The 24,649-nt window shown below is 47.9% G+C and overlaps 16 non-coding genes across 16 annotated transcripts; all 16 read left to right on the top strand.

The window, feature by feature from the left end:
- Positions 1-1,001: 1,001 nt before the first annotated feature.
- On the top strand, positions 1,002-1,192 carry LOC142697522 (U2 spliceosomal RNA). Its single transcript, XR_012865308.1, has one exon. It is a non-coding gene; the product is annotated as a U2 spliceosomal RNA (small nuclear RNA).
- A 1,300-nt stretch (positions 1,193-2,492) lies between these two features.
- On the top strand, positions 2,493-2,683 carry LOC142697523 (U2 spliceosomal RNA). The gene has a single exon (XR_012865309.1). It is a non-coding gene; the product is annotated as a U2 spliceosomal RNA (small nuclear RNA).
- Positions 2,684-3,979: 1,296 nt separating this feature from the next.
- Positions 3,980-4,170, top strand: LOC142697524 (U2 spliceosomal RNA). Its single transcript, XR_012865310.1, has one exon. It is a non-coding gene; the product is annotated as a U2 spliceosomal RNA (small nuclear RNA).
- Positions 4,171-5,466: 1,296 nt separating this feature from the next.
- On the top strand, positions 5,467-5,657 carry LOC142697525 (U2 spliceosomal RNA). Its single transcript, XR_012865311.1, has one exon. It is a non-coding gene; the product is annotated as a U2 spliceosomal RNA (small nuclear RNA).
- Positions 5,658-6,929: 1,272 nt separating this feature from the next.
- Positions 6,930-7,120, top strand: LOC142697527 (U2 spliceosomal RNA). The gene has a single exon (XR_012865313.1). It is a non-coding gene; the product is annotated as a U2 spliceosomal RNA (small nuclear RNA).
- A 1,300-nt stretch (positions 7,121-8,420) lies between these two features.
- LOC142697529 (U2 spliceosomal RNA) lies at positions 8,421-8,611 on the top strand. The gene has a single exon (XR_012865314.1). It is a non-coding gene; the product is annotated as a U2 spliceosomal RNA (small nuclear RNA).
- Positions 8,612-9,903: 1,292 nt separating this feature from the next.
- LOC142697530 (U2 spliceosomal RNA) lies at positions 9,904-10,094 on the top strand. Its single transcript, XR_012865315.1, has one exon. It is a non-coding gene; the product is annotated as a U2 spliceosomal RNA (small nuclear RNA).
- Positions 10,095-11,370: 1,276 nt separating this feature from the next.
- Positions 11,371-11,561, top strand: LOC142697531 (U2 spliceosomal RNA). The gene has a single exon (XR_012865316.1). It is a non-coding gene; the product is annotated as a U2 spliceosomal RNA (small nuclear RNA).
- Positions 11,562-12,829: 1,268 nt separating this feature from the next.
- On the top strand, positions 12,830-13,020 carry LOC142697532 (U2 spliceosomal RNA). Its single transcript, XR_012865317.1, has one exon. It is a non-coding gene; the product is annotated as a U2 spliceosomal RNA (small nuclear RNA).
- A 1,280-nt stretch (positions 13,021-14,300) lies between these two features.
- Positions 14,301-14,491, top strand: LOC142697534 (U2 spliceosomal RNA). The gene has a single exon (XR_012865319.1). It is a non-coding gene; the product is annotated as a U2 spliceosomal RNA (small nuclear RNA).
- Positions 14,492-15,759: 1,268 nt separating this feature from the next.
- On the top strand, positions 15,760-15,950 carry LOC142697535 (U2 spliceosomal RNA). The gene has a single exon (XR_012865320.1). It is a non-coding gene; the product is annotated as a U2 spliceosomal RNA (small nuclear RNA).
- Positions 15,951-17,218: 1,268 nt separating this feature from the next.
- Positions 17,219-17,409, top strand: LOC142697678 (U2 spliceosomal RNA). The gene has a single exon (XR_012865449.1). It is a non-coding gene; the product is annotated as a U2 spliceosomal RNA (small nuclear RNA).
- Positions 17,410-18,701: 1,292 nt separating this feature from the next.
- On the top strand, positions 18,702-18,892 carry LOC142697536 (U2 spliceosomal RNA). Its single transcript, XR_012865321.1, has one exon. It is a non-coding gene; the product is annotated as a U2 spliceosomal RNA (small nuclear RNA).
- A 1,288-nt stretch (positions 18,893-20,180) lies between these two features.
- Positions 20,181-20,371, top strand: LOC142697537 (U2 spliceosomal RNA). The gene has a single exon (XR_012865322.1). It is a non-coding gene; the product is annotated as a U2 spliceosomal RNA (small nuclear RNA).
- A 1,312-nt stretch (positions 20,372-21,683) lies between these two features.
- LOC142697538 (U2 spliceosomal RNA) lies at positions 21,684-21,874 on the top strand. Its single transcript, XR_012865323.1, has one exon. It is a non-coding gene; the product is annotated as a U2 spliceosomal RNA (small nuclear RNA).
- Positions 21,875-23,182: 1,308 nt separating this feature from the next.
- On the top strand, positions 23,183-23,373 carry LOC142697541 (U2 spliceosomal RNA). The gene has a single exon (XR_012865325.1). It is a non-coding gene; the product is annotated as a U2 spliceosomal RNA (small nuclear RNA).
- The last annotated feature ends 1,276 nt before the right edge of the window (positions 23,374-24,649 follow it).

Genomic DNA, 24,649 nt, shown 5'->3' on the forward strand with positions numbered 1-24,649 from the left:
ACCTGAGCCAGCCACTGATTGATTGATTGATTGATTGATTGATTGATTGATTGATTGATTGATGCAGCACAACAGTCAAATAGTGGAGTGGAGTAGGGGAACAGCAAACAGCCAATAAAGCAGCCCGCCCGCTCGCCTGCCCGCCACAATGGACCTACCTGTGTACACTAGATGGATGTGATGGAATGTACTGTCGTCCCTACATTTCAAGAAGAAGTAAGAATTGCAGTTGCAACAAAGCCTTGCTTGCCTACAAAGAGAGCAGCAATTTGGATTTGTTACTATGTTACCTAGAAGAATAACAAACTGTGCAAGGATGGAGGTTGTAGGAGCAAGGAGAAGTTGTCTGTAAAGTTGGTGGATGCCTATTTTCCATTTTGCAGTCCCTTGTCTCCCTCTTGTGGCCTCCTGGAGGCAACTAGCTGTGCAAAAAAAAGACAGCCTGGCGGCCGGCTGTTGCAGTGTTGCCCTCTCAGGCAACACTGAGTGACTGACTGAGCCTCACCGTCTTATATAAAGTTCAGACGGAACTTTGCACGTGTCATAGTGGAGCCCTCAGGATTCCAGAGCCAGCTTTCTGACATCATAATGGGGCCTCAGAGATAAAAGCCTGGGCCCAGGCAGTGTTGGTCAGTGCTGCTCAGCAGGCAGCACTGGACTGGACTGGATTACAGCTGATACAAGGTGTGAAGGAACAAGGGGTGGCTGTGGGCATGCACTTGCTGCCGCTGCCAGTGTTTATCTGCATGGCAGCAGGGCATTTGGGCGTTGCCAGGAAGGCGTTTTTATGTAGATTCCTCCTCTTTCAGCACTGCATTGTGGTGCAAGCAAAAGAAGCAAATCCTGTCTGGCTTCCTCTCCGGCCTTTATTCACCTCCCGTGTAGCTGTGAGTGTGTGAGCCTGCAGGGCCCCATGGAATTGCCTAGAAGTAGGCTGAATCGCTGCAAGGGCTGAACAGCAGTATCGGGCAGGCTCGGGCAACGCGCGGCCCGTTCGGGTTATCGCTTCTCGGCCTTTTGGCTAAGATCAAGTGTAGTATCTGTTCTTATCAGTTTAATATCTGATACGTCCCCTATCTGGGGACCATATATTAAATGGATTTTTAGAACAGGGAGATGGAAATAGAGCTTGCTCTGTCCACTCCACGCATTGACCTGGTATTGCAGTATTTCCAGGACCGGTGCACCCTTTCCTTATGTGTTGACTAAAAGCAGATTCCAAAAGTGTTTTTTGTCTTTGCTATTGTTTCTGTCTTTCTGAAGGGATCTCCCCTTTTAATCCCATTATTTCAACACCTGTTGGACAATGCATGAGTGATAATGAGCTCATTGATTAAATGCAATTAATGAATAGATTGCCACCTCTTGTTGTGTGTCGTCTGTGTTTCTGTGTTTCCGGCATTTCACATTGGAACACCTCATTCACCTTCCTTGTCTTCTCTCCGCCCTCCCTTTTAGGTAAGTTAAAGAGCTGCACCTGAGCCAGCCACTGATTGATTGATTGATTGATTGATTGATTGATTGATTGATTGATTGATTGATTGATTGATTGATGCAGCACAACAGTCAAATAGTGGAGTGGAGTAGGGGAACAGCAAACAGCCAATAAAGCAGCCCGCCCGCTCGCCTGCCCGCCACAATGGACCTACCTGTGTACACTAGATGGATGTGATGGAATGTACTGTCGTCCCTACATTTCAAGAAGAAGTAAGAATTGCAGTTGCAACAAAGCCTTGCTTGCCTACAAAGAGAGCAGCAATTTGGATTTGTTACTATGTTACCTAGAAGAATAACAAACTGTGCAAGGATGGAGGTTGTAGGAGCAAGGAGAAGTTGTCTGTAAAGTTGGTGGATGCCTATTTTCCATTTTGCAGTCCCTTGTCTCCCTCTTGTGGCCTCCTGGAGGCAACTAGCTGTGCAAAAAAAAGACAGCCTGGCGGCCGGCTGTTGCAGTGTTGCCCTCTCAGGCAACACTGAGTGACTGACTGAGCCTCACCGTCTTATATAAAGTTCAGACGGAACTTTGCACGTGTCATAGTGGAGCCCTCAGGATTCCAGAGCCAGCTTTCTGACATCATAATGGGGCCTCAGAGATAAAAGCCTGGGCCCAGGCAGTGTTGGTCAGTGCTGCTCAGCAGGCAGCACTGGACTGGACTGGATTACAGCTGATACAAGGTGTGAAGGAACAAGGGGTGGCTGTGGGCATGCACTTGCTGCCGCTGCCAGTGTTTATCTGCATGGCAGCAGGGCATTTGGGCGTTGCCAGGAAGGCGTTTTTATGTAGATTCCTCCTCTTTCAGCACTGCATTGTGGTGCAAGCAAAAGAAGCAAATCCTGTCTGGCTTCCTCTCCGGCCTTTATTCACCTCCCGTGTAGCTGTGAGTGTGTGAGCCTGCAGGGCCCCATGGAATTGCCTAGAAGTAGGCTGAATCGCTGCAAGGGCTGAACAGCAGTATCGGGCAGGCTCGGGCAACGCGCGGCCCGTTCGGGTTATCGCTTCTCGGCCTTTTGGCTAAGATCAAGTGTAGTATCTGTTCTTATCAGTTTAATATCTGATACGTCCCCTATCTGGGGACCATATATTAAATGGATTTTTAGAACAGGGAGATGGAAATAGAGCTTGCTCTGTCCACTCCACGCATTGACCTGGTATTGCAGTATTTCCAGGACCGGTGCACCCTTTCCTTATGTGTTGACTAAAAGCAGATTCCAAAAGTGTTTTTTGTCTTTGCTATTGTTTCTGTCTTTCTGAAGGGATCTCCCCTTTTAATCCCATTATTTCAACACCTGTTGGACAATGCATGAGTGATAATGAGCTCATTGATTAAATGCAATTAATGAATAGATTGCCACCTCTTGTTGTGTGTCGTCTGTGTTTCTGTGTTTCCGGCATTTCACATTGGAACACCTCATTCACCTTCCTTGTCTTCTCTCCGCCCTCCCTTTTAGGTAAGTTAAAGAGCTGCACCTGAGCCAGCCACTGATTGATTGATTGATTGATTGATTGATTGATTGATTGATTGATTGATTGATTGATTGATGCAGCACAACAGTCAAATAGTGGAGTGGAGTAGGGGAACAGCAAACAGCCAATAAAGCAGCCCGCCCGCTCGCCTGCCCGCCACAATGGACCTACCTGTGTACACTAGATGGATGTGATGGAATGTACTGTCGTCCGTACATTTCAAGAAGAAGTAAGAATTGCAGTTGCAACAAAGCCTTGCTTGCCTACAAAGAGAGCAGCAATTTGGATTTGTTACTATGTTACCTAGAAGAATAACAAACTGTGCAAGGATGGAGGTTGTAGGAGCAAGGAGAAGTTGTCTGTAAAGTTGGTGGATGCCTATTTTCCATTTTGCAGTCCCTTGTCTCCCTCTTGTGGCCTCCTGGAGGCAACTAGCTGTGCAAAAAAAAGACAGCCTGGCGGCCGGCTGTTGCAGTGTTGCCCTCTCAGGCAACACTGAGTGACTGACTGAGCCTCACCGTCTTATATAAAGTTCAGACGGAACTTTGCACGTGTCATAGTGGAGCCCTCAGGATTCCAGAGCCAGCTTTCTGACATCATAATGGGGCCTCAGAGATAAAAGCCTGGGCCCAGGCAGTGTTGGTCAGTGCTGCTCAGCAGGCAGCACTGGACTGGACTGGATTACAGCTGATACAAGGTGTGAAGGAACAAGGGGTGGCTGTGGGCATGCACTTGCTGCCGCTGCCAGTGTTTATCTGCATGGCAGCAGGGCATTTGGGCGTTGCCAGGAAGGCGTTTTTATGTAGATTCCTCCTCTTTCAGCACTGCATTGTGGTGCAAGCAAAAGAAGCAAATCCTGTCTGGCTTCCTCTCCGGCCTTTATTCACCTCCCGTGTAGCTGTGAGTGTGTGAGCCTGCAGGGCCCCATGGAATTGCCTAGAAGTAGGCTGAATCGCTGCAAGGGCTGAACAGCAGTATCGGGCAGGCTCGGGCAACGCGCGGCCCGTTCGGGTTATCGCTTCTCGGCCTTTTGGCTAAGATCAAGTGTAGTATCTGTTCTTATCAGTTTAATATCTGATACGTCCCCTATCTGGGGACCATATATTAAATGGATTTTTAGAACAGGGAGATGGAAATAGAGCTTGCTCTGTCCACTCCACGCATTGACCTGGTATTGCAGTATTTCCAGGACCGGTGCACCCTTTCCTTATGTGTTGACTAAAAGCAGATTCCAAAAGTGTTTTTTGTCTTTGCTATTGTTTCTGTCTTTCTGAAGGGATCTCCCCTTTTAATCCCATTATTTCAACACCTGTTGGACAATGCATGAGTGATAATGAGCTCATTGATTAAATGCAATTAATGAATAGATTGCCACCTCTTGTTGTGTGTCGTCTGTGTTTCTGTGTTTCCGGCATTTCACATTGGAACACCTCATTCACCTTCCTTGTCTTCTCTCCGCCCTCCCTTTTAGGTAAGTTAAAGAGCTGCACCTGAGCCAGCCACTGATTGATTGATTGATTGATTGATTGATTGATTGATTGATTGATTGATTGATTGATTGATGCAGCACAACAGTCAAATAGTGGAGTGGAGTAGGGGAACAGCAAACAGCCAATAAAGCAGCCCGCCCGCTCGCCTGCCCGCCACAATGGACCTACCTGTGTACACTAGATGGATGTGATGGAATGTACTGTCGTCCCTACATTTCAAGAAGAAGTAAGAATTGCAGTTGCAACAAAGCCTTGCTTGCCTACAAAGAGAGCAGCAATTTGGATTTGTTACTATGTTACCTAGAAGAATAACAAACTGTGCAAGGATGGAGGTTGTAGGAGCAAGGAGAAGTTGTCTGTAAAGTTGGTGGATGCCTATTTTCCATTTTGCAGTCCCTTGTCTCCCTCTTGTGGCCTCCTGGAGGCAACTAGCTGTGCAAAAAAAAGACAGCCTGGCGGCCGGCTGTTGCAGTGTTGCCCTCTCAGGCAACACTGAGTGACTGACTGAGCCTCACCGTCTTATATAAAGTTCAGACGGAACTTTGCACGTGTCATAGTGGAGCCCTCAGGATTCCAGAGCCAGCTTTCTGACATCATAATGGGGCCTCAGAGATAAAAGCCTGGGCCCAGGCAGTGTTGGTCAGTGCTGCTCAGCAGGCAGCACTGGACTGGACTGGATTACAGCTGATACAAGGTGTGAAGGAACAAGGGGTGGCTGTGGGCATGCACTTGCTGCCGCTGCCAGTGTTTATCTGCATGGCAGCAGGGCATTTGGGCGTTGCCAGGAAGGCGTTTTTATGTAGATTCCTCCTCTTTCAGCACTGCATTGTGGTGCAAGCAAAAGAAGCAAATCCTGTCTGGCTTCCTCTCCGGCCTTTATTCACCTCCCGTGTAGCTGTGAGTGTGTGAGCCTGCAGGGCCCCATGGAATTGCCTAGAAGTAGGCTGAATCGCTGCAAGGGCTGAACAGCAGTATCGGGCAGGCTCGGGCAACGCGCGGCCCGTTCGGGTTATCGCTTCTCGGCCTTTTGGCTAAGATCAAGTGTAGTATCTGTTCTTATCAGTTTAATATCTGATACGTCCCCTATCTGGGGACCATATATTAAATGGATTTTTAGAACAGGGAGATGGAAATAGAGCTTGCTCTGTCCACTCCACGCATTGACCTGGTATTGCAGTATTTCCAGGACCGGTGCACCCTTTCCTTATGTGTTGACTAAAAGCAGATTCCAAAAGTGTTTTTTGTCTTTGCTATTGTTTCTGTCTTTCTGAAGGGATCTCCCCTTTTAATCCCATTATTTCAACACCTGTTGGACAATGCATGAGTGATAATGAGCTCATTGATTAAATGCAATTAATGAATAGATTGCCACCTCTTGTTGTGTGTCGTCTGTGTTTCTGTGTTTCCGGCATTTCACATTGGAACACCTCATTCACCTTCCTTGTCTTCTCTCCGCCCTCCCTTTTAGGTAAGTTAAAGAGCTGCACCTGAGCCAGCCACTGATTGATTGATTGATTGATTGATTGATTGATTGATGCAGCACAACAGTCAAATAGTGGAGTGGAGTAGGGGAACAGCAAACAGCCAATAAAGCAGCCCGCCCGCTCGCCTGCCCGCCACAATGGACCTACCTGTGTACACTAGATGGATGTGATGGAATGTACTGTCGTCCCTACATTTCAAGAAGAAGTAAGAATTGCAGTTGCAACAAAGCCTTGCTTGCCTACAAAGAGAGCAGCAATTTGGATTTGTTACTATGTTACCTAGAAGAATAACAAACTGTGCAAGGATGGAGGTTGTAGGAGCAAGGAGAAGTTGTCTGTAAAGTTGGTGGATGCCTATTTTCCATTTTGCAGTCCCTTGTCTCCCTCTTGTGGCCTCCTGGAGGCAACTAGCTGTGCAAAAAAAAGACAGCCTGGCGGCCGGCTGTTGCAGTGTTGCCCTCTCAGGCAACACTGAGTGACTGACTGAGCCTCACCGTCTTATATAAAGTTCAGACGGAACTTTGCACGTGTCATAGTGGAGCCCTCAGGATTCCAGAGCCAGCTTTCTGACATCATAATGGGGCCTCAGAGATAAAAGCCTGGGCCCAGGCAGTGTTGGTCAGTGCTGCTCAGCAGGCAGCACTGGACTGGACTGGATTACAGCTGATACAAGGTGTGAAGGAACAAGGGGTGGCTGTGGGCATGCACTTGCTGCCGCTGCCAGTGTTTATCTGCATGGCAGCAGGGCATTTGGGCGTTGCCAGGAAGGCGTTTTTATGTAGATTCCTCCTCTTTCAGCACTGCATTGTGGTGCAAGCAAAAGAAGCAAATCCTGTCTGGCTTCCTCTCCGGCCTTTATTCACCTCCCGTGTAGCTGTGAGTGTGTGAGCCTGCAGGGCCCCATGGAATTGCCTAGAAGTAGGCTGAATCGCTGCAAGGGCTGAACAGCAGTATCGGGCAGGCTCGGGCAACGCGCGGCCCGTTCGGGTTATCGCTTCTCGGCCTTTTGGCTAAGATCAAGTGTAGTATCTGTTCTTATCAGTTTAATATCTGATACGTCCCCTATCTGGGGACCATATATTAAATGGATTTTTAGAACAGGGAGATGGAAATAGAGCTTGCTCTGTCCACTCCACGCATTGACCTGGTATTGCAGTATTTCCAGGACCGGTGCACCCTTTCCTTATGTGTTGACTAAAAGCAGATTCCAAAAGTGTTTTTTGTCTTTGCTATTGTTTCTGTCTTTCTGAAGGGATCTCCCCTTTTAATCCCATTATTTCAACACCTGTTGGACAATGCATGAGTGATAATGAGCTCATTGATTAAATGCAATTAATGAATAGATTGCCACCTCTTGTTGTGTGTCGTCTGTGTTTCTGTGTTTCCGGCATTTCACATTGGAACACCTCATTCACCTTCCTTGTCTTCTCTCCGCCCTCCCTTTTAGATAAGTTAAAGAGCTGCACCTGAGCCAGCCACTGATTGATTGATTGATTGATTGATTGATTGATTGATTGATTGATTGATTGATTGATTGATTGATGCAGCACAACAGTCAAATAGTGGAGTGGAGTAGGGGAACAGCAAACAGCCAATAAAGCAGCCCGCCCGCTCGCCTGCCCGCCACAATGGACCTACCTGTGTACACTAGATGGATGTGATGGAATGTACTGTCGTCCCTACATTTCAAGAAGAAGTAAGAATTGCAGTTGCAACAAAGCCTTGCTTGCCTACAAAGAGAGCAGCAATTTGGATTTGTTACTATGTTACCTAGAAGAATAACAAACTGTGCAAGGATGGAGGTTGTAGGAGCAAGGAGAAGTTGTCTGTAAAGTTGGTGGATGCCTATTTTCCATTTTGCAGTCCCTTGTCTCCCTCTTGTGGCCTCCTGGAGGCAACTAGCTGTGCAAAAAAAAGACAGCCTGGCGGCCGGCTGTTGCAGTGTTGCCCTCTCAGGCAACACTGAGTGACTGACTGAGCCTCACCGTCTTATATAAAGTTCAGACGGAACTTTGCACGTGTCATAGTGGAGCCCTCAGGATTCCAGAGCTAGCTTTCTGACATCATAATGGGGCCTCAGAGATAAAAGCCTGGGCCCAGGCAGTGTTGGTCAGTGCTGCTCAGCAGGCAGCACTGGACTGGACTGGATTACAGCTGATACAAGGTGTGAAGGAACAAGGGGTGGCTGTGGGCATGCACTTGCTGCCGCTGCCAGTGTTTATCTGCATGGCAGCAGGGCATTTGGGCGTTGCCAGGAAGGCGTTTTTATGTAGATTCCTCCTCTTTCAGCACTGCATTGTGGTGCAAGCAAAAGAAGCAAATCCTGTCTGGCTTCCTCTCCGGCCTTTATTCACCTCCCGTGTAGCTGTGAGTGTGTGAGCCTGCAGGGCCCCATGGAATTGCCTAGAAGTAGGCTGAATCGCTGCAAGGGCTGAACAGCAGTATCGGGCAGGCTCGGGCAACGCGCGGCCCGTTCGGGTTATCGCTTCTCGGCCTTTTGGCTAAGATCAAGTGTAGTATCTGTTCTTATCAGTTTAATATCTGATACGTCCCCTATCTGGGGACCATATATTAAATGGATTTTTAGAACAGGGAGATGGAAATAGAGCTTGCTCTGTCCACTCCACGCATTGACCTGGTATTGCAGTATTTCCAGGACCGGTGCACCCTTTCCTTATGTGTTGACTAAAAGCAGATTCCAAAAGTGTTTTTTGTCTTTGCTATTGTTTCTGTCTTTCTGAAGGGATCTCCCCTTTTAATCCGATTATTTCAACACCTGTTGGACAATGCATGAGTGATAATGAGCTCATTGATTAAATGCAATTAATGAATAGATTGCCACCTCTTGTTGTGTGTCGTCTGTGTTTCTGTGTTTCCGGCATTTCACATTGGAACACCTCATTCACCTTCCTTGTCTTCTCTCCGCCCTCCCTTTTAGGTAAGTTAAAGAGCTGCACCTGAGCCAGCCACTGATTGATTGATTGATTGATTGATTGATTGATTGATTGATTGATTGATTGATTGATTGATTGATGCAGCACAACAGTCAAATAGTGGAGTGGAGTAGGGGAACAGCAAACAGCCAATAAAGCAGCCCGCCCGCTCGCCTGCCCGCCACAATGGACCTACCTGTGTACACTAGATGGATGTGATGGAATGTACTGTCGTCCCTACATTTCAAGAAGAAGTAAGAATTGCAGTTGCAACAAAGCCTTGCTTGCCTACAAAGAGAGCAGCAATTTGGATTTGTTACTATGTTACCTAGAAGAATAACAAACTGTGCAAGGATGGAGGTTGTAGGAGCAAGGAGAAGTTGTCTGTAAAGTTGGTGGATGCCTATTTTCCATTTTGCAGTCCCTTGTCTCCCTCTTGTGGCCTCCTGGAGGCAACTAGCTGTGCAAAAAAAAGACAGCCTGGCGGCCGGCTGTTGCAGTGTTGCCCTCTCAGGCAACACTGAGTGACTGACACCGTCTTATATAAAGTTCAGACGGAACTTTGCACGTGTCATAGTGGAGCCCTCAGGATTCCAGAGCCAGCTTTCTGACATCATAATGGGGCCTCAGAGATAAAAGCCTGGGCCCAGGCAGTGTTGGTCAGTGCTGCTCAGCAGGCAGCACTGGACTGGACTGGATTACAGCTGATACAAGGTGTGAAGGAACAAGGGGTGGCTGTGGGCATGCACTTGCTGCCGCTGCCAGTGTTTATCTGCATGGCAGCAGGGCATTTGGGCGTTGCCAGGAAGGCGTTTTTATGTAGATTCCTCCTCTTTCAGCACTGCATTGTGGTGCAAGCAAAAGAAGCAAATCCTGTCTGGCTTCCTCTCCGGCCTTTATTCACCTCCCGTGTAGCTGTGAGTGTGTGAGCCTGCAGGGCCCCATGGAATTGCCTAGAAGTAGGCTGAATCGCTGCAAGGGCTGAACAGCAGTATCGGGCAGGCTCGGGCAACGCGCGGCCCGTTCGGGTTATCGCTTCTCGGCCTTTTGGCTAAGATCAAGTGTAGTATCTGTTCTTATCAGTTTAATATCTGATACGTCCCCTATCTGGGGACCATATATTAAATGGATTTTTAGAACAGGGAGATGGAAATAGAGCTTGCTCTGTCCACTCCACGCATTGACCTGGTATTGCAGTATTTCCAGGACCGGTGCACCCTTTCCTTATGTGTTGACTAAAAGCAGATTCCAAAAGTGTTTTTTGTCTTTGCTATTGTTTCTGTCTTTCTGAAGGGATCTCCCCTTTTAATCCCATTATTTCAACACCTGTTGGACAATGCATGAGTGATAATGAGCTCATTGATTAAATGCAATTAATGAATAGATTGCCACCTCTTGTTGTGTGTCGTCTGTGTTTCTGTGTTTCCGGCATTTCACATTGGAACACCTCATTCACCTTCCTTGTCTTCTCTCCGCCCTCCCTTTTAGGTAAGTTAAAGAGCTGCACCTGAGCCAGCCACTGATTGATTGATTGATTGATTGATTGATTGATTGATTGATGCAGCACAACAGTCAAATAGTGGAGTGGAGTAGGGGAACAGCAAACAGCCAATAAAGCAGCCCGCCCGCTCGCCTGCCCGCCACAATGGACCTACCTGTGTACACTAGATGGATGTGATGGAATGTACTGTCGTCCCTACATTTCAAGAAGAAGTAAGAATTGCAGTTGCAACAAAGCCTTGCTTGCCTACAAAGAGAGCAGCAATTTGGATTTGTTACTATGTTACCTAGAAGAATAACAAACTGTGCAAGGATGGAGGTTGTAGGAGCAAGGAGAAGTTGTCTGTAAAGTTGGTGGATGCCTATTTTCCATTTTGCAGTCCCTTGTCTCCCTCTTGTGGCCTCCTGGAGGCAACTAGCTGTGCAAAAAAAAGACAGCCTGGCGGCCGGCTGTTGCAGTGTTGCCCTCTCAGGCAACACTGAGTGACTGACTGAGCCTCACCGTCTTATATAAAGTTCAGACGGAACTTTGCACGTGTCATAGTGGAGCCCTCAGGATTCCAGAGCCAGCTTTCTGACATCATAATGGGGCCTCAGAGATAAAAGCCTGGGCCCAGGCAGTGTTGGTCAGTGCTGCTCAGCAGGCAGCACTGGACTGGACTGGATTACAGCTGATACAAGGTGTGAAGGAACAAGGGGTGGCTGTGGGCATGCACTTGCTGCCGCTGCCAGTGTTTATCTGCATGGCAGCAGGGCATTTGGGCGTTGCCAGGAAGGCGTTTTTATGTAGATTCCTCCTCTTTCAGCACTGCATTGTGGTGCAAGCAAAAGAAGCAAATCCTGTCTGGCTTCCTCTCCGGCCTTTATTCACCTCCCGTGTAGCTGTGAGTGTGTGAGCCTGCAGGGCCCCATGGAATTGCCTAGAAGTAGGCTGAATCGCTGCAAGGGCTGAACAGCAGTATCGGGCAGGCTCGGGCAACGCGCGGCCCGTTCGGGTTATCGCTTCTCGGCCTTTTGGCTAAGATCAAGTGTAGTATCTGTTCTTATCAGTTTAATATCTGATACGTCCCCTATCTGGGGACCATATATTAAATGGATTTTTAGAACAGGGAGATGGAAATAGAGCTTGCTCTGTCCACTCCACGCATTGACCTGGTATTGCAGTATTTCCAGGACCGGTGCACCCTTTCCTTATGTGTTGACTAAAAGCAGATTCCAAAAGTGTTTTTTGTCTTTGCTATTGTTTCTGTCTTTCTGAAGGGATCTCCCCTTTTAATCCCATTATTTCAACACCTGTTGGACAATGCATGAGTGATAATGAGCTCATTGATTAAATGCAATTAATGAATAGATTGCCACCTCTTGTTGTGTGTCGTCTGTGTTTCTGTGTTTCCGGCATTTCACATTGGAACACCTCATTCACCTTCCTTGTCTTCTCTCCGCCCTCCCTTTTAGGTAAGTTAAAGAGCTGCACCTGAGCCAGCCACTGATTGATTGATTGATTGATTGATTGATTGATGCAGCACAACAGTCAAATAGTGGAGTGGAGTAGGGGAACAGCAAACAGCCAATAAAGCAGCCCGCCCGCTCGCCTGCCCGCCACAATGGACCTACCTGTGTACACTAGATGGATGTGATGGAATGTACTGTCGTCCCTACATTTCAAGAAGAAGTAAGAATTGCAGTTGCAACAAAGCCTTGCTTGCCTACAAAGAGAGCAGCAATTTGGATTTGTTACTATGTTACCTAGAAGAATAACAAACTGTGCAAGGATGGAGGTTGTAGGAGCAAGGAGAAGTTGTCTGTAAAGTTGGTGGATGCCTATTTTCCATTTTGCAGTCCCTTGTCTCCCTCTTGTGGCCTCCTGGAGGCAACTAGCTGTGCAAAAAAAAGACAGCCTGGCGGCCGGCTGTTGCAGTGTTGCCCTCTCAGGCAACACTGAGTGACTGACTGAGCCTCACCGTCTTATATAAAGTTCAGACGGAACTTTGCACGTGTCATAGTGGAGCCCTCAGGATTCCAGAGCCAGCTTTCTGACATCATAATGGGGCCTCAGAGATAAAAGCCTGGGCCCAGGCAGTGTTGGTCAGTGCTGCTCAGCAGGCAGCACTGGACTGGACTGGATTACAGCTGATACAAGGTGTGAAGGAACAAGGGGTGGCTGTGGGCATGCACTTGCTGCCGCTGCCAGTGTTTATCTGCATGGCAGCAGGGCATTTGGGCGTTGCCAGGAAGGCGTTTTTATGTAGATTCCTCCTCTTTCAGCACTGCATTGTGGTGCAAGCAAAAGAAGCAAATCCTGTCTGGCTTCCTCTCCGGCCTTTATTCACCTCCCGTGTAGCTGTGAGTGTGTGAGCCTGCAGGGCCCCATGGAATTGCCTAGAAGTAGGCTGAATCGCTGCAAGGGCTGAACAGCAGTATCGGGCAGGCTCGGGCAACGCGCGGCCCGTTCGGGTTATCGCTTCTCGGCCTTTTGGCTAAGATCAAGTGTAGTATCTGTTCTTATCAGTTTAATATCTGATACGTCCCCTATCTGGGGACCATATATTAAATGGATTTTTAGAACAGGGAGATGGAAATAGAGCTTGCTCTGTCCACTCCACGCATTGACCTGGTATTGCAGTATTTCCAGGACCGGTGCACCCTTTCCTTATGTGTTGACTAAAAGCAGATTCCAAAAGTGTTTTTTGTCTTTGCTATTGTTTCTGTCTTTCTGAAGGGATCTCCCCTTTTAATCCCATTATTTCAACACCTGTTGGACAATGCATGAGTGATAATGAGCTCATTGATTAAATGCAATTAATGAATAGATTGCCACCTCTTGTTGTGTGTCGTCTGTGTTTCTGTGTTTCCGGCATTTCACATTGGAACACCTCATTCACCTTCCTTGTCTTCTCTCCGCCCTCCCTTTTAGGTAAGTTAAAGAGCTGCACCTGAGCCAGCCACTGATTGATTGATTGATTGATTGATTGATTGATTGATTGATTGATGCAGCACAACAGTCAAATAGTGGAGTGGAGTAGGGGAACAGCAAACAGCCAATAAAGCAGCCCGCCCGCTCGCCTGCCCGCCACAATGGACCTACCTGTGTACACTAGATGGATGTGATGGAATGTACTGTCGTCCCTACATTTCAAGAAGAAGTAAGAATTGCAGTTGCAACAAAGCCTTGCTTGCCTACAAAGAGAGCAGCAATTTGGATTTGTTACTATGTTACCTAGAAGAATAACAAACTGTGCAAGGATGGAGGTTGTAGGAGCAAGGAGAAGTTGTCTGTAAAGTTGGTGGATGCCTATTTTCCATTTTGCAGTCCCTTGTCTCCCTCTTGTGGCCTCCTGGAGGCAACTAGCTGTGCAAAAAAAAGACAGCCTGGCGGCCGGCTGTTGCAGTGTTGCCCTCTCAGGCAACACTGAGTGACTGACTGAGCCTCACCGTCTTATATAAAGTTCAGACGGAACTTTGCACGTGTCATAGTGGAGCCCTCAGGATTCCAGAGCCAGCTTTCTGACATCATAATGGGGCCTCAGAGATAAAAGCCTGGGCCCAGGCAGTGTTGGTCAGTGCTGCTCAGCAGGCAGCACTGGACTGGACTGGATTACAGCTGATACAAGGTGTGAAGGAACAAGGGGTGGCTGTGGGCATGCACTTGCTGCCGCTGCCAGTGTTTATCTGCATGGCAGCAGGGCATTTGGGCGTTGCCAGGAAGGCGTTTTTATGTAGATTCCTCCTCTTTCAGCACTGCATTGTGGTGCAAGCAAAAGAAGCAAATCCTGTCTGGCTTCCTCTCCGGCCTTTATTCACCTCCCGTGTAGCTGTGAGTGTGTGAGCCTGCAGGGCCCCATGGAATTGCCTAGAAGTAGGCTGAATCGCTGCAAGGGCTGAACAGCAGTATCGGGCAGGCTCGGGCAACGCGCGGCCCGTTCGGGTTATCGCTTCTCGGCCTTTTGGCTAAGATCAAGTGTAGTATCTGTTCTTATCAGTTTAATATCTGATACGTCCCCTATCTGGGGACCATATATTAAATGGATTTTTAGAACAGGGAGATGGAAATAGAGCTTGCTCTGTCCACTCCACGCATTGACCTGGTATTGCAGTATTTCCAGGACCGGTGCACCCTTTCCTTATGTGTTGACTAAAAGCAGATTCCAAAAGTGTTTTTTGTCTTTGCTATTGTTTCTGTCTTTCTGAAGGGATCTCCCCTTTTAATCCCATTATTTCAACACCTGTTGGACAATGCATGAGTGATAATGAGCTCATTGATTAAATGCAATTAATGAATAGATTGCCACCTCTTGTTGTGTGTCGTCTGTGTTTCTGTGTTTCCGGCATTTCACATTGGAACACCTCATTCACCTTCCTTGTCTTCTCTCCGCCCTCCCTTTTAGGTAAGTTAAAGAGCTGCACCTGAGCCAGCCACTGATTGATTGATTGATTGATTGATTGATTGATGCAGCACAACAGTCAAATAGTGGAGTGGAGTAGGGGAACAGCAAACAGCCAATAAAGCAGCCCGCCCGCTCGCCTGCCCGCCACAATGGACCTACCTGTGTACACTAGATGGATGTGATGGAATGTACTGTCGTCCCTACATTTCAAGAAGAAGTAAGAATTGCAGTTGCAACAAAGCCTTGCTTGCCTACAAAGAGAGCAGCAATTTGGATTTGTTACTATGTTACCTAGAAGAATAACAAACTGTGCAAGGATGGAGGTTGTAGGAGCAAGGAGAAGTTGTCTGTAAAGTTGGTGGATGCCTATTTTCCATTTTGCAGTCCCTTGTCTCCCTCTTGTGGCCTCCTGGAGGCAACTAGCTGTGCAAAAAAAAGACAGCCTGGCGGCCGGCTGTTGCAGTGTTGCCCTCTCAGGCAACACTGAGTGACTGACTGAGCCTCACCGTCTTATATAAAGTTCAGACGGAACTTTGCACGTGTCATAGTGGAGCCCTCAGGATTCCAGAGCCAGCTTTCTGACATCATAATGGGGCCTCAGAGATAAAAGCCTGGGCCCAGGCAGTGTTGGTCAGTGCTGCTCAGCAGGCAGCACTGGACTGGACTGGATTACAGCTGATACAAGGTGTGAAGGAACAAGGGGTGGCTGTGGGCATGCACTTGCTGCCGCTGCCAGTGTTTATCTGCATGGCAGCAGGGCATTTGGGCGTTGCCAGGAAGGCGTTTTTATGTAGATTCCTCCTCTTTCAGCACTGCATTGTGGTGCAAGCAAAAGAAGCAAATCCTGTCTGGCTTCCTCTCCGGCCTTTATTCACCTCCCGTGTAGCTGTGAGTGTGTGAGCCTGCAGGGCCCCATGGAATTGCCTAGAAGTAGGCTGAATCGCTGCAAGGGCTGAACAGCAGTATCGGGCAGGCTCGGGCAACGCGCGGCCCGTTCGGGTTATCGCTTCTCGGCCTTTTGGCTAAGATCAAGTGTAGTATCTGTTCTTATCAGTTTAATATCTGATACGTCCCCTATCTGGGGACCATATATTAAATGGATTTTTAGAACAGGGAGATGGAAATAGAGCTTGCTCTGTCCACTCCACGCATTGACCTGGTATTGCAGTATTTCCAGGACCGGTGCACCCTTTCCTTATGTGTTGACTAAAAGCAGATTCCAAAAGTGTTTTTTGTCTTTGCTATTGTTTCTGTCTTTCTGAAGGGATCTCCCCTTTTAATCCCATTATTTCAACACCTGTTGGACAATGCATGAGTGATAATGAGCTCATTGATTAAATGCAATTAATGAATAGATTGCCACCTCTTGTTGTGTGTCGTCTGTGTTTCTGTGTTTCCGGCATTTCACATTGGAACACCTCATTCACCTTCCTTGTCTTCTCTCCGCCCTCCCTTTTAGGTAAGTTAAAGAGCTGCACCTGAGCCAGCCACTGATTGATTGATTGATTGATTGATTGATTGATGCAGCACAACAGTCAAATAGTGGAGTGGAGTAGGGGAACAGCAAACAGCCAATAAAGCAGCCCGCCCGCTCGCCTGCCCGCCACAATGGACCTACCTGTGTACACTAGATGGATGTGATGGAATGTACTGTCGTCCCTACATTTCAAGAAGAAGTAAGAATTGCAGTTGCAACAAAGCCTTGCTTGCCTACAAAGAGAGCAGCAATTTGGATTTGTTACTATGTTACCTAGAAGAATAACAAACTGTGCAAGGATGGAGGTTGTAGGAGCAAGGAGAAGTTGTCTGTAAAGTTGGTGGATGCCTATTTTCCATTTTGCAGTCCCTTGTCTCCCTCTTGTGGCCTCCTGGAGGCAACTAGCTGTGCAAAAAAAAGACAGCCTGGCGGCCGGCTGTTGCAGTGTTGCCCTCTCAGGCAACACTGAGTGACTGACTGAGCCTCACCGTCTTATATAAAGTTCAGACGGAACTTTGCACGTGTCATAGTGGAGCCCTCAGGATTCCAGAGCCAGCTTTCTGACATCATAATGGGGCCTCAGAGATAAAAGCCTGGGCCCAGGCAGTGTTGGTCAGTGCTGCTCAGCAGGCAGCACTGGACTGGACTGGATTACAGCTGATACAAGGTGTGAAGGAACAAGGGGTGGCTGTGGGCATGCACTTGCTGCCGCTGCCAGTGTTTATCTGCATGGCAGCAGGGCATTTGGGCGTTGCCAGGAAGGCGTTTTTATGTAGATTCCTCCTCTTTCAGCACTGCATTGTGGTGCAAGCAAAAGAAGCAAATCCTGTCTGGCTTCCTCTCCGGCCTTTATTCACCTCCCGTGTAGCTGTGAGTGTGTGAGCCTGCAGGGCCCCATGGAATTGCCTAGAAGTAGGCTGAATCGCTGCAAGGGCTGAACAGCAGTATCGGGCAGGCTCGGGCAACGCGCGGCCCGTTCGGGTTATCGCTTCTCGGCCTTTTGGCTAAGATCAAGTGTAGTATCTGTTCTTATCAGTTTAATATCTGATACGTCCCCTATCTGGGGACCATATATTAAATGGATTTTTAGAACAGGGAGATGGAAATAGAGCTTGCTCTGTCCACTCCACGCATTGACCTGGTATTGCAGGATTTCCAGGACCGGTGCACCCTTTCCTTATGTGTTGACTAAAAGCAGATTCCAAAAGTGTTTTTTGTCTTTGCTATTGTTTCTGTCTTTCTGAAGGGATCTCCCCTTTTAATCCCATTATTTCAACACCTGTTGGACAATGCATGAGTGATAATGAGCTCATTGATTAAATGCAATTAATGAATAGATTGCCACCTCTTGTTGTGTGTCGTCTGTGTTTCTGTGTTTCCGGCATTTCACATTGGAACACCTCATTCACCTTCCTTGTCTTCTCTCCGCCCTCCCTTTTAGGTAAGTTAAAGAGCTGCACCTGAGCCAGCCACTGATTGATTGATTGATTGATTGATTGATTGATTGATTGATTGATTGATTGATTGATGCAGCACAACAGTCAAATAGTGGAGTGGAGTAGGGGAACAGCAAACAGCCAATAAAGCAGCCCGCCCGCTCGCCTGCCCGCCACAATGGACCTACCTGTGTACACTAGATGGATGTGATGGAATGTACTGTCGTCCCTACATTTCAAGAAGAAGTAAGAATTGCAGTTGCAACAAAGCCTTGCTTGCCTACAAAGAGAGCAGCAATTTGGATTTGTTACTATGTTACCTAGAAGAATAACAAACTGTGCAAGGATGGAGGTTGTAGGAGCAAGGAGAAGTTGTCTGTAAAGTTGGTGGATGCCTATTTTCCATTTTGCAGTCCCTTGTCTCCCTCTTGTGGCCTCCTGGAGGCAACTAGCTGTGCAAAAAAAAGACAGCCTGGCGGCCGGCTGTTGCAGTGTTGCCCTCTCAGGCAACACTGAGTGACTGACTGAGCCTCACCGTCTTATATAAAGTTCAGACGGAACTTTGCACGTGTCATAGTGGAGCCCTCAGGATTCCAGAGCCAGCTTTCTGACATCATAATGGGGCCTCAGAGATAAAAGCCTGGGCCCAGGCAGTGTTGGTCAGTGCTGCTCAGCAGGCAGCACTGGACTGGACTGGATTACAGCTGATACAAGGTGTGAAGGAACAAGGGGTGGCTGTGGGCATGCACTTGCTGCCGCTGCCAGTGTTTATCTGCATGGCAGCAGGGCATTTGGGCGTTGCCAGGAAGGCGTTTTTATGTAGATTCCTCCTCTTTCAGCACTGCATTGTGGTGCAAGCAAAAGAAGCAAATCCTGTCTGGCTTCCTCTCCGGCCTTTATTCACCTCCCGTGTAGCTGTGAGTGTGTGAGCCTGCAGGGCCCCATGGAATTGCCTAGAAGTAGGCTGAATCGCTGCAAGGGCTGAACAGCAGTATCGGGCAGGCTCGGGCAACGCGCGGCCCGTTCGGGTTATCGCTTCTCGGCCTTTTGGCTAAGATCAAGTGTAGTATCTGTTCTTATCAGTTTAATATCTGATACGTCCCCTATCTGGGGACCATATATTAAATGGATTTTTAGAACAGGGAGATGGAAATAGAGCTTGCTCTGTCCACTCCACGCATTGACCTGGTATTGCAGTATTTCCAGGACCGGTGCACCCTTTCCTTATGTGTTGACTAAAAGCAGATTCCAAAAGTGTTTTTTGTCTTTGCTATTGTTTCTGTCTTTCTGAAGGGATCTCCCCTTTTAATCCCATTATTTCAACACCTGTTGGACAATGCATGAGTGATAATGAGCTCATTGATTAAATGCAATTAATGAATAGATTGCCACCTCTTGTTGTGTGTCGTCTGTGTTTCTGTGTTTCCGGCATTTCACATTGGAACACCTCATTCACCTTCCTTGTCTTCTCTCCGCCCTCCCTTTTAGGTAAGTTAAAGAGCTGCACCTGAGCCAGCCACTGATTGATTGATTGATTGATTGATTGATTGATTGATTGATTGATTGATTGATGCAGCACAACAGTCAAATAGTGGAGTGGAGTAGGGGAACAGCAAACAGCCAATAAAGCAGCCCGCCCGCTCGCCTGCCCGCCACAATGGACCTACCTGTGTACACTAGATGGATGTGATGGAATGTACTGTCGTCCCTACATTTCAAGAAGAAGTAAGAATTGCAGTTGCAACAAAGCCTTGCTTGCCTACAAAGAGAGCAGCAATTTGGATTTGTTACTATGTTACCTAGAAGAATAACAAACTGTGCAAGGATGGAGGTTGTAGGAGCAAGGAGAAGTTGTCTGTAAAGTTGGTGGATGCCTATTTTCCATTTTGCAGTCCCTTGTCTCCCTCTTGTGGCCTCCTGGAGGCAACTAGCTGTGCAAAAAAAAGACAGCCTGGCGGCCGGCTGTTGCAGTGTTGCCCTCTCAGGCAACACTGAGTGACTGACTGAGCCTCACCGTCTTATATAAAGTTCAGACGGAACTTTGCACGTGTCATAGTGGAGCCCTCAGGATTCCAGAGCCAGCTTTCTGACATCATAATGGGGCCTCAGAGATAAAAGCCTGGGCCCAGGCAGTGTTGGTCAGTGCTGCTCAGCAGGCAGCACTGGACTGGACTGGATTACAGCTGATACAAGGTGTGAAGGAACAAGGGGTGGCTGTGGGCATGCACTTGCTGCCGCTGCCAGTGTTTATCTGCATGGCAGCAGGGCATTTGGGCGTTGCCAGGAAGGCGTTTTTATGTAGATTCCTCCTCTTTCAGCACTGCATTGTGGTGCAAGCAAAAGAAGCAAATCCTGTCTGGCTTCCTCTCCGGCCTTTATTCACCTCCCGTGTAGCTGTGAGTGTGTGAGCCTGCAGGGCCCCATGGAATTGCCTAGAAGTAGGCTGAATCGCTGCAAGGGCTGAACAGCAGTATCGGGCAGGCTCGGGCAACGCGCGGCCCGTTCGGGTTATCGCTTCTCGGCCTTTTGGCTAAGATCAAGTGTAGTATCTGTTCTTATCAGTTTAATATCTGATACGTCCCCTATCTGGGGACCATATATTAAATGGATTTTTAGAACAGGGAGATGGAAATAGAGCTTGCTCTGTCCACTCCACGCATTGACCTGGTATTGCAGTATTTCCAGGACCGGTGCACCCTTTCCTTATGTGTTGACTAAAAGCAGATTCCAAAAGTGTTTTTTGTCTTTGCTATTGTTTCTGTCTTTCTGAAGGGATCTCCCCTTTTAATCCCATTATTTCAACACCTGTTGGACAATGCATGAGTGATAATGAGCTCATTGATTAAATGCAATTAATGAATAGATTGCCACCTCTTGTTGTGTGTCGTCTGTGTTTCTGTGTTTCCGGCATTTCACATTGGAACACCTCATTCACCTTCCTTGTCTTCTCTCCGCCCTCCCTTTTAGGTAAGTTAAAGAGCTGCACCTGAGCCAGCCACTGATTGATTGATTGATTGATTGATTGATTGATTGATTGATTGATTGATTGATTGATTGATTGATTGATTGATTGATGCAGCACAACAGTCAAATAGTGGAGTGGAGTAGGGGAACAGCAAACAGCCAATAAAGCAGCCCGCCCGCTCGCCTGCCCGCCACAATGGACCTACCTGTGTACACTAGATGGATGTGATGGAATGTACTGTCGTCCCTACATTTCAAGAAGAAGTAAGAATTGCAGTTGCAACAAAGCCTTGCTTGCCTACAAAGAGAGCAGCAATTTGGATTTGTTACTATGTTACCTAGAAGAATAACAAACTGTGCAAGGATGGAGGTTGTAGGAGCAAGGAGAAGTTGTCTGTAAAGTTGGTGGATGCCTATTTTCCATTTTGCAGTCCCTTGTCTCCCTCTTGTGGCCTCCTGGAGGCAACTAGCTGTGCAAAAAAAAGACAGCCTGGCGGCCGGCTGTTGCAGTGTTGCCCTCTCAGGCAACACTGAGTGACTGACTGAGCCTCACCGTCTTATATAAAGTTCAGACGGAACTTTGCACGTGTCATAGTGGAGCCCTCAGGATTCCAGAGCCAGCTTTCTGACATCATAATGGGGCCTCAGAGATAAAAGCCTGGGCCCAGGCAGTGTTGGTCAGTGCTGCTCAGCAGGCAGCACTGGACTGGACTGGATTACAGCTGATACAAGGTGTGAAGGAACAAGGGGTGGCTGTGGGCATGCACTTGCTGCCGCTGCCAGTGTTTATCTGCATGGCAGCAGGGCATTTGGGCGTTGCCAGGAAGGCGTTTTTATGTAGATTCCTCCTCTTTCAGCACTGCATTGTGGTGCAAGCAAAAGAAGCAAATCCTGTCTGGCTTCCTCTCCGGCCTTTATTCACCTCCCGTGTAGCTGTGAGTGTGTGAGCCTGCAGGGCCCCATGGAATTGCCTAGAAGTAGGCTGAATCGCTGCAAGGGCTGAACAGCAGTATCGGGCAGGCTCGGGCAACGCGCGGCCCGTTCGGGTTATCGCTTCTCGGCCTTTTGGCTAAGATCAAGTGTAGTATCTGTTCTTATCAGTTTAATATCTGATACGTCCCCTATCTGGGGACCATATATTAAATGGATTTTTAGAACAGGGAGATGGAAATAGAGCTTGCTCTGTCCACTCCACGCATTGACCTGGTATTGCAGTATTTCCAGGACCGGTGCACCCTTTCCTTATGTGTTGACTAAAAGCAGATTCCAAAAGTGTTTTTTGTCTTTGCTATTGTTTCTGTCTTTCTGAAGGGATCTCCCCTTTTAATCCCATTATTTCAACACCTGTTGGACAATGCATGAGTGATAATGAGCTCATTGATTAAATGCAATTAATGAATAGATTGCCACCTCTTGTTGTGTGTCGTCTGTGTTTCTGTGTTTCCGGCATTTCACATTGGAACACCTCATTCACCTTCCTTGTCTTCTCTCCGCCCTCCCTTTTAGGTAAGTTAAAGAGCTGCACCTGAGCCAGCCACTGATTGATTGATTGATTGATTGATTGATTGATTGATTGATTGATTGATTGATTGATTGATTGATTGATTGATGCAGCACAACAGTCAAATAGTGGAGTGGAGTAGGGGAACAGCAAACAGCCAATAAAGCAGCCCGCCCGCTCGCCTGCCCGCCACAATGGACCTACCTGTGTACACTAGATGGATGTGATGGAATGTACTGTCGTCCCTACATTTCAAGAAGAAGTAAGAATTGCAGTTGCAACAAAGCCTTGCTTGCCTACAAAGAGAGCAGCAATTTGGATTTGTTACTATGTTACCTAGAAGAATAACAAACTGTGCAAGGATGGAGGTTGTAGGAGCAAGGAGAAGTTGTCTGTAAAGTTGGTGGATGCCTATTTTCCATTTTGCAGTCCCTTGTCTCCCTCTTGTGGCCTCCTGGAGGCAACTAGCTGTGCAAAAAAAAGACAGCCTGGCGGCCGGCTGTTGCAGTGTTGCCCTCTCAGGCAACACTGAGTGACTGACTGAGCCTCACCGTCTTATATAAAGTTCAGACGGAACTTTGCACGTGTCATAGTGGAGCCCTCAGGATTCCAGAGCCAGCTTTCTGACATCATAATGGGGCCTCAGAGATAAAAGCCTGGGCCCAGGCAGTGTTGGTCAGTGCTGCTCAGCAGGCAGCACTGGACTGGACTGGATTACAGCTGATACAAGGTGTGAAGGAACAAGGGGTGGCTGTGGGCATGCACTTGCTGCCGCTGCCAGTGTTTATCTGCATGGCAGCAGGGCATTTGGGCGTTGCCAGGAAGGCGTTTTTATGTAGATTCCTCCTCTTTCAGCACTGCATTGTGGTGCAAGCAAAAGAAGCAAATCCTGTCTGGCTTCCTCTCCGGCCTTTATTCACCTCCCGTGTAGCTGTGAGTGTGTGAGCCTGCAGGGCCCCATGGAATTGCCTAGAAGTAGGCTGAATCGCTGCAAGGGCTGAACAGCAGTATCGGGCAGGCTCGGGCAACGCGCGGCCCGTTCGGGTTATCGCTTCTCGGCCTTTTGGCTAAGATCAAGTGTAGTATCTGTTCTTATCAGTTTAATATCTGATACGTCCCCTATCTGGGGACCATATATTAAATGGATTTTTAGAACAGGGAGATGGAAATAGAGCTTGCTCTGTCCACTCCACGCATTGACCTGGTATTGCAGTATTTCCAGGACCGGTGCACCCTTTCCTTATGTGTTGACTAAAAGCAGATTCCAAAAGTGTTTTTTGTCTTTGCTATTGTTTCTGTCTTTCTGAAGGGATCTCCCCTTTTAATCCCATTATTTCAACACCTGTTGGACAATGCATGAGTGATAATGAGCTCATTGATTAAATGCAATTAATGAATAGATTGCCACCTCTTGTTGTGTGTCGTCTGTGTTTCTGTGTTTCCGGCATTTCACATTGGAACACCTCATTCACCTTCCTTGTCTTCTCTCCGCCCTCCCTTTTAGGTAAGTTAAAGAGCTGCACCTGAGCCAGCCACTGATTGATTGATTGATTGATTGATTGATTGATTGATTGATTGATGCAGCACAACAGTCAAATAGTGGAGTGGAGTAGGGGAACAGCAAACAGCCAATAAAGCAGCCCGCCCGCTCGCCTGCCCGCCACAATGGACCTACCTGTGTACACTAGATGGATGTGATGGAATGTACTGTCGTCCCTACATTTCAAGAAGAAGTAAGAATTGCAGTTGCAACAAAGCCTTGCTTGCCTACAAAGAGAGCAGCAATTTGGATTTGTTACTATGTTACCTAGAAGAATAACAAACTGTGCAAGGATGGAGGTTGTAGGAGCAAGGAGAAGTTGTCTGTAAAGTTGGTGGATGCCTATTTTCCATTTTGCAGTCCCTTGTCTCCCTCTTGTGGCCTCCTGGAGGCAACTAGCTGTGCAAAAAAAAGACAGCCTGGCGGCCGGCTGTTGCAGTGTTGCCCTCTCAGGCAACACTGAGTGACTGACTGAGCCTCACCGTCTTATATAAAGTTCAGACGGAACTTTGCACGTGTCATAGTGGAGCCCTCAGGATTCCAGAGCCAGCTTTCTGACATCATAATGGGGCCTCAGAGATAAAAGCCTGGGCCCAGGCAGTGTTGGTCAGTGCTGCTCAGCAGGCAGCACTGGACTGGACTGGATTACAGCTGATACAAGGTGTGAAGGAACAAGGGGTGGCTGTGGGCATGCACTTGCTGCCGCTGCCAGTGTTTATCTGCATGGCAGCAGGGCATTTGGGCGTTGCCAGGAAGGCGTTTTTATGTAGATTCCTCCTCTTTCAGCACTGCATTGTGGTGCAAGCAAAAGAAGCAAATCCTGTCTGGCTTCCTCTCCGGCCTTTATTCACCTCCCGTGTAGCTGTGAGTGTGTGAGCCTGCAGGGCCCCATGGAATTGCCTAGAAGTAGGCTGAATCGCTGCAAGGGCTGAACAGCAGTATCGGGCAGGCTCGGGCAACGCGCGGCCCGTTCG

The sequence above is a fragment of the Rhinoderma darwinii genome, assembly GCF_050947455.1.
Source record: "Rhinoderma darwinii isolate aRhiDar2 chromosome 5 unlocalized genomic scaffold, aRhiDar2.hap1 SUPER_5_unloc_8, whole genome shotgun sequence".
Classification (NCBI taxonomy): domain Eukaryota; kingdom Metazoa; phylum Chordata; class Amphibia; order Anura; family Rhinodermatidae; genus Rhinoderma; species Rhinoderma darwinii.